Source organism: Hordeum vulgare, chromosome 3H, assembly GCF_904849725.1.
Source record: "Hordeum vulgare subsp. vulgare chromosome 3H, MorexV3_pseudomolecules_assembly, whole genome shotgun sequence".
In the NCBI taxonomy this organism is placed as follows: Eukaryota; Viridiplantae; Streptophyta; class Magnoliopsida; order Poales; family Poaceae; genus Hordeum; species Hordeum vulgare.
Window position 1 is genome coordinate 367,999,307 of NC_058520.1, and position 13,663 is coordinate 368,012,969.

Consider the following 13,663-nt stretch of genomic DNA (forward strand, 5'->3'; position numbering starts at 1 on the left):
TCGCGAACTAGGCAATCTCCTTGCCCGTACAAACTTCTTGGTTCAACTCCGCAACACAAAGTAGGAGGCCCCCAAGCGACACCTAACCAATCTATGAGGCACCACCCTCGAAAAGGGAATAGATGTGGTAGAACGATGAAATCCTTGCCCTTGTGCTTCAAAAGGTAGTCTCCTCAACACTCAATTATTCTCTCTCACATTTGGCATGGGTAGGAGAGATTGATCTTGTGGAAAGCAACTTGGGGAGGCTAGAAATCAAGGTTCAAATGGTTGGAATGGAATCTCTTGATCTCAACACATGAGTAGGTGGCTCTCTCTAAGAAAAATGGACTCACAAGTGTAAGTGTGTTCTAAGTGCTTCCACTATGAATGAGAGGTAGGTGGAGGGGTATATATAGGCATCCCCCAAAATCCAACCGTTACAACATTATTTCCCAACTCGGTGACACCGAAATGTTAATCTTGGTGGTACCGAGTGCACTAAATGTGGCAACTTTGAATTCTCGGTGAAACCGATATATGAATCTCGGTGGTACCGATATGATGACCTAGACTGGATTTCCAAACTCCGTGAGACCAACTTCAAACTCGTAAATTCCGAAACTTGAAGTTACTTTAACCGAAAGTTGGTCACCCGATCTCGGTGGCACCTATAGGAATGTTGGTTGTACCGAGATGCTCGGATTGGCATAGGATCTGTCTAGGTGTAAAATCGATAGGGCCGAGTGGAAATTCTTGGTGGCACCAATTTTGCTTATGTCGATTGGGACAAATATATTTTGTGGGAGAACGTCTGAGTATTTTTGGTGGCTATCTCTAAGCATTTGAGCAACCAATTCATCATAATACCACATCCCCTTTTAATAGTATTGGCGTTCCTATGGACTCAAAGTGATTTCTCACAAATATAAAATGAAGAGTCTTCTAGCTTGAAGCTTGGGCAAATCCTATTCCTTCCTTCATCAAGGGGCGTCTCCTCACAATCCTATATGCCAGGAATATTTGTGGACTATACCTGAAATATACTAGGTACAAGTGTTAGTCCAAGAGATAATGTACGTTGTCGTGAATTATCAAAACCACCAAGGGAGCATATGTGCTTTCACCACCACCAACACAATTATGAGGTACACCTTGATGCATAAATTAGGTAATGACAAGATGATCAAGGGTACTCCATAAACATAATGAGTCATGTAGACACTTACCCCGGGATTAGGGTGATGGACTTTATTGTTGACACAATCGGAAGGACTGCTGCTGACCAAAAGAGGTCTTGTGGATACGCTCCCTATATTCATATGCTAATAAACTCCATGGTTGGGAAGAACATGTATCTACTTAATTGTCGACACATGTCACTCAAGCTAGAGTTCGAGGATAACATTGTGGTGATGGACCCAAGTCATCCCACTTTAGCTACTGCACATGCCAAGCTAGAGGTTGAGGCCCAGACAGAGGCAGCCAGAGCCACTAGTGCTCAAGTGCCAAGGACAAAGATAGATTAAATCGCATATCTTATTAGGACCATCCCAGGGATGGAGAAGAACATCAAAGACATTTTGCTAAATCAGAAGATCCTAGAGAGGATTGTGGAAACAAAGTTTTATGACCTGGATGTTAAAGTGAGAGAGCTGACTAAAATGGTCAACTAGTTAAAGCGGGAAGTTATTGCACTGTCTACCCCGAGCTACAACAGTGATGATGATGATAGTCCTTCTATATAGACTTCCACTTAGTTTAGAACTCAAGCTAGATCTGTTGTCATGTCAGCTCCAGAGACGGGACCTTCTTCATCAGCTCCATCACCTCCAGCATCAGCTCCATCAGCTCCTACACCTCCAATGTCTACACCACCACCTCCGAGGATAGCTCTATATGTTTGAACTGTTTGGTAACTTGTTGCCAAAGGGGATAAGTGTATAGATCATTAGAGATTTGAGAGAGATAAAGTTGCTTTGTGTTGCTCTTCTCGTTTGGAAAACATTTGGTTTATTGTTTGGATGTATTAAACTATGTTGTGATTGATCATATGCTTTATGTTTGATACTACTATTTCAATCCTTTATATATCTATGTGATGATCATTCACTCATGCTACTATTTCCTATCCTTGAGATATCAATGTGATGATCATTCACTCATTATAGGTGTTATGTACTCTACACTTCATTCATGTCATTTATGTGCACCACCAAGATGTATGTGACATAGAAGAGTGACCCATGATCCTAATCGATTTTGCACTTGCATTCAAACGCAAATTTAAAATAATGCACAAATTTAGGGAGAGCTCTGGATTATCACATACTTATCAAAGCAAAAATGCTATTCCTTGATTATATTTTATGTCAAAGATATGATCCATATGTTGTCATCACTTACCAAAAAGGGGGATATTGAAAGACAACTTCTCCCTAGGTGGTTTTGGTATTAATAACAACATATATGTCATTGGGCTAATGATTCTATCTAGTAAACTTCAATAAGAGTTCAATGATGAATTGGCTAATGATTGTGAGGAGAAACCCCAATGAAGGAAAGGAATAGGATTGGCCATGCTTCAAGCTTCAAAACTTTACATTATACAATCTCTGAGAAATCACATTTGAGTCCATCGGAAATCCAATACTATTAAAAGGGGATGAGGTGTATATGATGATCTAGTTTCTCAAGTGATTAGAGATTAGCCACCAAAATACAAATGACATTCTCCCAAAAATATTTGGTCCAAACCCTAAAGTCAAATTCGGTGCCACCGAAACTTCCAAATTAGCGCTGTCGAGTTTTACCCTAGACAAAACCTATGCCAAACCCTTAAATCTTGGTACCACCAAGTTTGGTTTTGGTCTGACCAAAAAATAGTTACCAACTCCCTAGTTAGCCATTTGCTAAAATCAAAAATTCGGATTTTTGCTAATCGGTGCCATCGAGTCTCGTAACTGCCTAGGCCAACTAAAATCGGACCCTCCGAGATTCATATATCGGTATCACCGAAAAGCCTAAAGTTGCCACATTTTGCACTAGTCAGTGCAACCAAGTTTTTACTTCGGTTTCACCGAGTTGCGCAATAATGTTGTAATGGTTGGATTTTTGGAGATCCCTATATATACCCCTCCACCTACCTCGCAATTGTAGAGGAAGAACTCAGAACGAACCAACACTTGCCCCATCCATTTTCTGAGAGAGAGACACCTACTCATGTGTTGAGATCAAGATATTTGAATCCTACCATATGAATCTTGAGTTCTAGCCTCCCCGAGTTGCTTTCCACCCAATCAATCTCTTCTACCCAAGCCAAATCTGTGAGAGAGTAATTGAGTGTTGAGGATACTATATTTTGAATAACAAGAGCAAGGAGTTCATCATACTACCACATCTATTACCTTTTGGAGAGTGGTGTCTCCTAGATTGGTTAGGTGTCGCTTGGGAGCTTCCGACTTCATGTGGAGTTGAACCAACAAGTTTGTAAGGGCAAAGATATCGCCTACCTTGTGAAGATCTACACCGAGAGAGGCTAGTCCTTCGTGGACGTAAGCCATGGTGGAATAGATAAGGTTGCTTCTCCATGGATCCTTCATCGATTGAGCCCTCCGTGGACTCTCTTGGCTCTTACCCTTCGTAGGTTGAAGTCTCTATCAATGTGGACATACGATAGAACCACCTATCGGAACCACACCAGAAATCTCTGTGTCAATAATTGCTAAAACTTGCCCACAACTAAAACTGGGAAAAGGATAAGTTTTTATTTGGTCAACTAGTCTAATCACCTCCCCCCCTCTATACATACATCGGATCCTAAAGTTATCTATATTATCTATCTATCAGAATTAAACCTTGCAAGTAACGAGTTCAAGGGGATTGACAACCCTCTTGCCCCCGTTGCATGCAAGTGTTTGGTTTTGTGTGTGTAGGTGTTGATGACAAGAGTTTGCATGCTTCTAACATCAGTTATCACTAAGAGAAATACTTGTCTCTACTATACTGCATCACCCCTCCTCTTCGGGAAAAACCCAATGCAGTTTATAAGTAGCAGCAACCCGGGGTGAAACCATGCAATTCATCGTACCTCTAACGCGCTTCATTGTTTTCAACTTCATGCAATACATTAGTGTGAGCCATGGATATAGAATATAGGTGGAATATAGTATGGTGGTGAATATGAAAGGAATCAAAATTGGGAGAAGGTCTCGCATCAACTAGGCGAACTAACGGGATATGGAGATGCCCATCAATCAATGTCAATGTGAGGAGTAGGGATTGCCATGCAACGGATGCACTAGAGCTATAAGTGTATGAAAGCTCAAATAAAACTAAGTGGTTGTGCATCCAACTTGCTTATTCATGAAGACCTCGGGAATTTAAGGAAACCAATCATCATAATATACAGGTCAAGTTCTATAATTAAAAGTTACACTAGTATATGAAAATGACAACTCACGAGACTCTGTATATGAAGAACATGGTGCTACTTCGAAGCACAAGTGTGGAAAAGGGATTGTAACATTGCCCCTTCTCTCTTTTTATCTCATTTTTAATTTTCTTTTATTTTCTTTCATTCTTGCTTTCCTTTTTTTCTTCTTGGGCTCATTCGGCCTGTCCCATTTTTTATTTTTCGTCAAGAGTCTCATTCTGACTTGTGGAGGAATCATAGTCTCCATCATCCTTTCCTCAGTGATACAATGCACTAATAATGATGATCATCACAATCTAATTTACTTACAACTTGATATAATGATAAATCTATACAAGATTGTCGGATTTTGGGCTCTGCAAAACCCTAAAGATTCGAACTCAGGGGCGTGTGCGAAGGTCTCTCGCTGGTTCGCCTCACCTAGCTTGCTACTCGCTTGAGATGACAAGAAACTCACTCGATGGTGAGGAAAATGCAGAGCACAATAGTTTACCCAGGTTCGGGCCGCTGAGAAACGTAAAACCCTACTCCTGCTTTGGTGGATTGCCTCTCGCGGAGGTTGGTGGATGAACTAGCACAGTGTTTGGGCGCCTCCGGAGGCTGGGTGGTTTGTGGTGCTAGTTAGTGAGCGAATCGTTTGGATTGGATCCCCTTCTATGAAGCAACCTATCCTCTATTTATAGTGGCGGCCCCGGTCCTCTTACCTTATCGTTTCGGCGGGAAGGGATCCCACAGTGGCCAATTTTGAAAGGGAACATGGGAACATGCTCCCGTGCCCAGAGGTGGTCTTCGCCTGCAAAGTGGTTGCCCGCGCTGCAGGGATGGTCCCGGGGGTGACGTCTACCGTGCTGGTGGGCGGCGACATCCTTGTTGCACCAGAAGGGAAACCTTTGGAAGATGCCTTTGGAACCCTGGTACATCCTTGCCCCCTTTGCACTAAAGGGGAAACTGCCCCGCCCTGCTGTCTACTGCTCGCCTGTCCTTCCCTTGTGTCACCCTTGACTCCTGAGGCCGGGCCTCGCCTTGGAATATCCGCCGCTCCGGAGGGGTCCTTAGGAGGCCCCCTGCGGGTCATAATGTCGTTACTCCTCGTGAGGCTTGGTCCCTCACAAAGTCCTTGCCTTGAGTGGTGCTGAGCCCGTTGGTTTGCTTGATGAAGTGGGTCGTCCCTGGGCCACAGACAAGCAGGTCTGGGTACCCCCATTCCCAAGAAGGCCGACAGTAGCCCCCGGGCCCACGGCGCGCCTGGGTTGGCTTCTGGGCGAAGCCTCGGGGGCGGCTTGAGGCGCCGCGGGCCCTAGATGCCTGTGGGCCAGGCCGGTGCGCGTCATGCGGCTGGTGTTGGGTCTTCCTTGTCTTCTGTCTCTGCCCGAGTTATTAGTGGCCTTGCTTGTTGCATCAGTGCATTATTGCTTTCCTTCTCCCACACTCGCTTTTCCTCCTTGGTATTAAAGTCCAACCGGCATCCCCCACATCCAACGTCGCGCCGCTCCCTCGGCAGTCCAGCGATGGCGCCTGCCGGCAAGCAGAAACCAGAGGCGCAAGGTCCAGCCCCGGCTCCTCCGCTCTTGGAGTGCGTCCTTTCCAAGGATGTGGATCTCTCCCCCGTGCTTCCATGGACTGCGGCCGAGTCCAACGAGTATGGGTGGACCCCGATCTAGCCTGGGGCCATAGAGGAGCGGCCCACGTCGAAGGCGGTGTACTCCTTCTTCCTCCACAGCGTCTTCGTCAGGCTGGTGCTGCCTTTCTCCTCGTTCTTCACCGCCGTCTTGAACCACTACGAGATCTAGGCCCTTCACCTCTAGCCCAACTCTGTCTTGCTCATGTCCGTCTTTGCTTTCTACTACAGGACTTTCGTAGGTGTGAAGCTTTCAATGGCTCTCTTCGCCATTTCTTTAGCCTGCGCCTACATGATGACACCCACTTGTCGGCATGTGTCTCCTTCGTGGCGGCCCAGAGCGGCAACGTTCTCCTGAAGGCCGGGAAGAAGGTGGAAAACTTCACGCAACATTGGGTTCTTATGAGCCTCAAGGACGCCAACCCTCGGCTGGAGGACTCGGTGTTGCCGGAGAAGACTCCCGCATAGATCTCGGAGAAGCTTTCCGACCCTCGGGTCGCGCCCGTCCTGGAGCACTTTTGTAACGACCAAGATGCGGTCCTTTCCGATCTGGGGATCGAGGCCCCGAATTGGAAAGGAGCGCATCTAAGCGTCTCGCAAACAGGTAACACAGCACATACATAATAATAAAAGATAGACAATCAGGGGTTCAATTGCCTTCTCATAAATATATCAGAGTACATCACGCATACAACCAAAGTAGTTCCGTTACGGACTACAAAACAGAGAAAAGGCTATGCTACCCTGCCTGTAGGCCCCCGATCACGACCACGCATCAATCTTCTGTATAGTTCACATACAGGCGGTCGGTCTCCTCATCGTACTGCCACGCCAGCTGTGTGCCATCGGGATCATCTGTCTCTGGGGTACCTGAACCTGTTGGTGTTGTGAAGGAATCTGTGAGCCACGGGGACTCAGCAATCTATGACCTCGGTGACAGAACCAGTCAAGTTATTGGGTAGGATAGGGTGAAGTGTTTAAGGTTGCAGCATCCTAAGCTTGAAATGGTGGCTAACTTACGTGGAGCATTTATGAAGGTGGTCGATACTAGCGGTCGTGAGTACTTGATCATTAAGCGATCATGAACACCTACTTGCGTCAATCATAACCCCACCATGTTCCCGATCGAAGAGATATCTTCGAGGGGACAGTCACGGTTACGCACACAGTTGGTAATTTTATTAGATTATGTTTAAGTTATCTAGAACCGGATGTTAACAAAATATTCCAAGTTGCCACATAACCACGGGCACGGCTTTCCGAAAGATTAAACCCTGCAGGGGTGCTCCAACTAGTCCATCACAAACGTACACAGGTCGCAAAGTAATCCTCTATCACGAATCTCGTGATCTCGTCGGATTCCTTAGAGGAAAACCTCAACTCTAGGGAGAACCAAAGCTTCACCGGGATTCCTATACGCAAGATATATCGCTAAGGTAAGGCAAGACTAGGAGGACCTCCCGACGTGTCGACGACCCTGATAAGAGTCGCGTATCTCAGTCTCAGGACACGCCGGATGAGTCACACTACAGGTATACCAAACCTCAGGTTGCCCTGTGGTGGCCCCATAGTCTGCCCAGTTTGGACCAACACTCATGAGGAGCACTGGCCCGGGTTGTTGATTAAATTCCTCGGGGTAGCTATTCCCTATGCAGTTTATTATTAAGTGATTAGCAAATTAACACCAATGTTAGGTCCTGCCGGACAAGTCTTAGCACTACGCGATTTACCGAGGGGGTCCCCATAACAACCCCGAACGTGTTAGGAGCGATCAATATGGAATCAAACACCGGTAGCCGGTAACTATGGCGGCAATAACAGAACAAAGCACCCGGCAAAAGGCTAGGCCTTCCGTTATTTACCAAGTATATAGGTGCATTAATTAAATAACATAATTTACATAATGATATCAAGCTCATGTTATCACATGAGGCAAAGCACCTGCATCTAGCAACGCTAACATTAGTAGCTAAGCAAAGCCTACTTAGCCATTCAAGTTTGCTGGGAAGGGATTAGTGTTCGGTTTCATGGCATAACAAGAGGAAAATATTTCAGTGGTAGGCAGCGAGCAATTGACAAGGGAAACGTAAACTAGCATAACAAGTCTAGAGATCGAATCAAGGTCATATCATCTTGCCTGTGATATCCTCAGCTTGGAATGGTTCTTGATCGTCCTTCACGTACTCTCCTGACTCCACGTATTCATTCTCTGATCCCGGTGCTACCCAACATAATAATAACATCCAATGAACAACAGCACCTCAAGATGCAACAAGCACATGATGCATGAGATGAAAATGAGCATGCATCACTATTTCTATCACTAACACAAGCTTAAGAAGCTAAAACAAGTTCCTGGGCAGAACTGCATGCTAACCTATTTTGACATGCATGAGAATGACATGATCAGATGCGTCTCGTGAAAACGATGCAAAACCATATAAAGCACAATACAATCGGAGCTACGGATAAACGGGAATCAACGAAACAAGATATGTAGCCCTACGTGTCAAAATCATCACCACACACTCAAATGGCACAAATCTGGTATTCCCAGGTTTCCAAGACATAAAGCAACCCATCATGGACGGGGTGGAGAAAACAAGAACACCACAACATCAACTAAGCACTCACAATCATCAAAATGACAAAACTACACAATCTGCCATAAACTGCATCATAGCACTTTGTGAGCTACATGCAAAGCACCTACAGCCACCCAACTATGAAAAATAATATATGTGGCTGTAGCTAGCCAAGAATACTACCAGCACAAGAAAGAATCACACAAAAAGGAATTAAACACAGAAAGTTATAAGGCTGCAAACTTGCCCAAAACCATCAGATTACAGGGACTTTGTGAAAATTCCTGCACCTAACTTTCTGTCTTTGCTCTGAAGCTTTTTGACAGCAGCCAAAACAATACCTACAGGGCTCCAAATGACATGAAATTTTACAGGGAGCTAGACAAAAATATAAGATACAACTTTCTAGTTGAAAGCTAGGGCTAGATCACAACACAATGACCAGCACAACCTCATCTACAGGAGAAGAAAATATAAACAGATTCTCAGACTTAGTGAAAATCTCAGATTTTCACTAATTTGGAATTTCAGTCACATGCCTACTTTGGATGGGCACAACTTGCACACATGGATTCCAAATCATGAATTTAAATCAACATGTGGTAGAGGGGGTCACCCTCTACTACCACAACCAAGAAACAAATACAAGAGCACATCACAACTCATGGAACCAAGTTCCAAACATAGAAGAAAATGTAAATATGACATCTCCAGAAAATGTTCCAATGGCAAAACTGAGTTCACCAATGGATTCCTTGGGAGATTCTACCACAAAATCATATATAATATGCATACACTTGTTTAGAGCAAGTGGCCACAAACTAGGAAGGAAAACTACAAAGATTCCTACTAATTGAATAGTGCAACAATTCATGCAACTTTCACTAGAACAACTACCACATAACTATGCTCATGTGCACAAAGACAATATAGACATGAGGGTTTGGACCCCATGTTTGTGTCATGCACATCAACACCACAAACACTACTACCACATAGATCTTACACACACCTCATGCCCTCTTTCATATGAACATGAGGAGGAGCACAAGTGTTGCAAAGTGGGGCTGCCTCACCACACACATATCACCACCACTACCTCATGGAAAGCACTTACTCCCAAGAACCAAAATGAAGGGGATCTACTAAACAAGATAAATCATGGAACCATCATATCACCACACTATCTTCACATGCACATGAATCTACTAGATCACATACACCTATATCAAGTGACTTGGAGCAAAAGTAGAAGCACCACAACTCACTTGAGAGGAGAAAAACTACATACCACATGCTGTTGATAGAAACAAAATAATGCCTCAACTTTCCGACACTCAGTACACACACACATGCACAGGAACAGCTTAAGGAAGAACACCAGCAAGAAATACAACAGAAAAATAAAAGGGGTGTGAGGGGGAATCGAACCCTGCATCTACTGGTGCACATGCCCTGCTCACACCACTCTGCTACCCTGTTCTAGTTTGACAGAAGAGGGAAATAGAGCAAGTTAAGACTGCTTGCTGATGCTACTACTAACAACGAAGGAAAATAATGCAAAAGGGGGTGCACCAACTGGGATTCGAACCCTGCACCTGCTGGCAAACAAACAGAGACAAGACCACTGCGCTATGTTACGAAGACTGACAAAGAAGGGAACTGAAGCAAGAAAGCTAGCGCCTTCAGACTAAGCTCTGCACACACACGCACGCCGGCGACAGAGACCCTGCCGGCATGCCTGCTGCTGCTGCTGCTCTACGACGAGGAGAACGCACTGCTGCTGATGCTGCTACGCGGGGGAAGGGTCCCTACTACTACTGCATCGCCGAGACACACCACAACACTACTGCACCACTTCACCTATTGTCGGCTACCTGACAGAGAGACACACGTCCACTTCGCCGGATCTAAGACGGAACCAAGGAGGAAGAAGGAAGGGGAGGTGATCTGCTCACCTTGGGGAAGGAAGGAGAGGGGCCCACGGCGACGAGGCGATGAAGAAGAAGAAGAACGATCAGATGTTGCCGAACCGAAGAAGAGGAAGAAGAGCTCCTGGTCCGAGGCGAAGACGAGCTCGGCCCCGTCGGTGTGGTCTCTCCCCGACCCTACCGAAGACGGGAATGGAACGCGGGGTCGAACCCCGAGCTCCTGGACATGGCGGCAGCGGCGGACGACGACGGAAGCACGGCGATCGGCGGCGATGGACTTCTGCTCTCTCTGCTTGAACCTACAGACTCACCTGACAGAGAAGAGAGATGGGGAACGAGAGAGGTGGCGGCGGTGGATGGGAGAGAGGGAACCCTAATAGGGGAGAGGCACGGACGTCAACGCAATTTAAAGGGGGGCCTCGACGTGTGCTGCTGCTCACGGTGTCGACCGAGCTCTCTATGATCCTGACGGAAAGGCGAGCTGGACGCGACGGCATAAGGAAGTAGAAGAGAAAAAGCCACGGGCCTAGCGCGCGAGGGAAAGAGAGAAGTGGGCCGGCCTGTGGTTAGAAGCCCACAGGGTGGCGCCAGATAGAGGAGAGGAACTCCCCTGGCTCTTTCCATTTACACGAAACAAAATAAATGACAGGTAGAAAACAAAAGCACAAGGAAAAAATACAAGTGCTAAAAATAAAATAGCACTTGTTCTGGACATGTAAAAACAAGACTTATTTAATAAAAATGAGTACAAGAATTTAGGAGCAAGCATTTATTTAACAAAACACCCATGGTAGGGGCTGTTTGTAGTTGCTTACCCCTTTTAAACCCCTGGTCAAAATCAGCAAATCACACATCTCATCCACCATAATTCTAAGCTAACACCTGAGCATTTTTAAAAGAGGAAAGGAAGAAGAGAATCTTGACATAGGAGAAATAGAGAGAGGGGTGATGATGATTTTTGAAACCTAAGCCTATACTATCACATGCATCACCACACACAAGCTATACATCACATGCACACAACACAAGGTAACACATCACATGAAATCACAAGACACCACATCATCACCACCACACTTGCAATCACAAAGTGACAATGATACATGGAAGATAAGATATGGCATGCATGCATGCAACAAAGAAAATACAAGGGACGTCACATGAATTCACATGCATTGATAGCTCTCAAGACAATGACAAATTGGACCCACATCAAATAGGTTCCAAATATGGCAATTACACACTTGGGGCATTACAGCTTTTCCCGCGACATCAACGCCAAGAGGCTGACCAGTGGGATGATAGTAAAGGAGTTCTTGGCGCAGCACCTGGTGCCCCTTCAGGCCCACTCAAGGCCCCTGTGGGACTACCGAGCTAGTGACGACGAGCTCAGGCTCTGGTCCCAGGACCTCCCTGCTGAGGTGCTGAGCAGGGTCATGGCGATCGTGCTGGGCGGCGACCCTGGTGACCTGCCTGAGGCTCTGGGTCTGTTGTACCGTCTTGACGACCGGGCCGACGTGACCGCCGGGCTGCCTGTCTTTAATGAGCGGGGACTCCTCCTAGTCGAAGGCCCCAGTCCGGTAGAGGTGTCATCTGGCGATACCTCCGGAGAGGGGGCTTCAGAGAAGACCCTCGATGACTGCCCGGCGAGCGCGCCCCTCCCGTCACAGGCCGTCCTTCTGTGCGAGCTCGCAGATGATGATGTCGTCAGTGACGTCTCCGCGGGGGTCCCCTCGCATCCGAATAGGAACTCCAGGGGACCCACGTCGACCCCACGCGCTACGCGGTCTGCGTGCGTGCCCGCCCCCAAGAAGTGTGTGGTTGGGTCATCCTTGGCACATCCTGTCTCCGTCGATGGAAAACCTGAGGCGCCGGGCTCGCCCCCCTCCGTGGTGGGTCCTGTTGCTCCCGCCGTCGGGGGGCGACAAAGAGGAAGAGGTAGGCTGACCCCGAAGAGTGAGTCGCTTGTCTTGGCACGCTATGTGCGTCCGAAGTCCGTGCTTGGCTGATTCCTTATTTTGCCTGATGTCCAGGGACGTTGTGTCGCCGAGGGCGAGGAGGAAGAAGACAGACGTCAAGCCAAAGGTGACTCCTGATGCACAGCCGGCTCTCTCCAACGCGTTGTTGGAAATATGCCCTAGAGGCAATAATAAATTAGTTATTATTATATTTTCTTGTTCATAATAATCATTTATTATCCATGCTAGAATTGTATTGATTGGAAACTCAAATACATGTGTGGATACATAGACAACACACTGTCCCTAGTGAGCCTCTAGTTGACTAGTTCGTTGATCAAAGATGGTCAAGGTTTCCTGGCCATAGGCAAGTGTTGTCACTTGATAACGGGATCACATCATTAGGAGAATCATGTGATGGACAAGACCCAAATTATAAACGTACCATGTGATCGTGTTATTTTGTTGTTATTGTTTTCTTCGTGTCAAGTATTCATTCCTATGACCATGAGATCATGTAACTTACTGGCACCGGAGGAATACCTTGTGTGTATCAAACATCGCAGCGTAACTGGCTGACTATAATGGTGATGTACAGATATCTCCGAAAGTGTCCGTTGAGTTAGCATGGATCAAGACTCCGAAAGTGTCCGTTGAGTTAGCATGGATCAAGACTGGGATTTGTCACTCCCTGTGACGGAGAGGTATCTCGGGGCCCACTCGGTAATACAACATCACATATAAGCCTTGCAAGCAATGTGACTCAAGTGTGAGTCACGGGGATCTTGTATTACGACACGAGTAAAGAGACTTCCCGATAACGAGATTGAAATAGATATAGGGATACCAACGATCAAATCTCGGGCAAGTAACATACCGAAGGACAAAGGGAATGTTATACGGGATTATATGAATCCTTGGCACAAAGGTTCAACCGATAAGACCTTCGTAGAATATGTAGGAACCAATATGGGCATCCAAGTCCCTCTATTGGATATTGACCGAGGAGTGTCTCGGGTCATGTCTACATAGTTCTCGAACCCGCAGGGTCTGCACACTTAAGGTTCGATGGTGTTTTAGTATAGTTGAGTAATATGTGTTGGTAACCAAAGGTTGTTCAGAGTCCCGGATGAGATCATGGACATCATGAGGGTTTT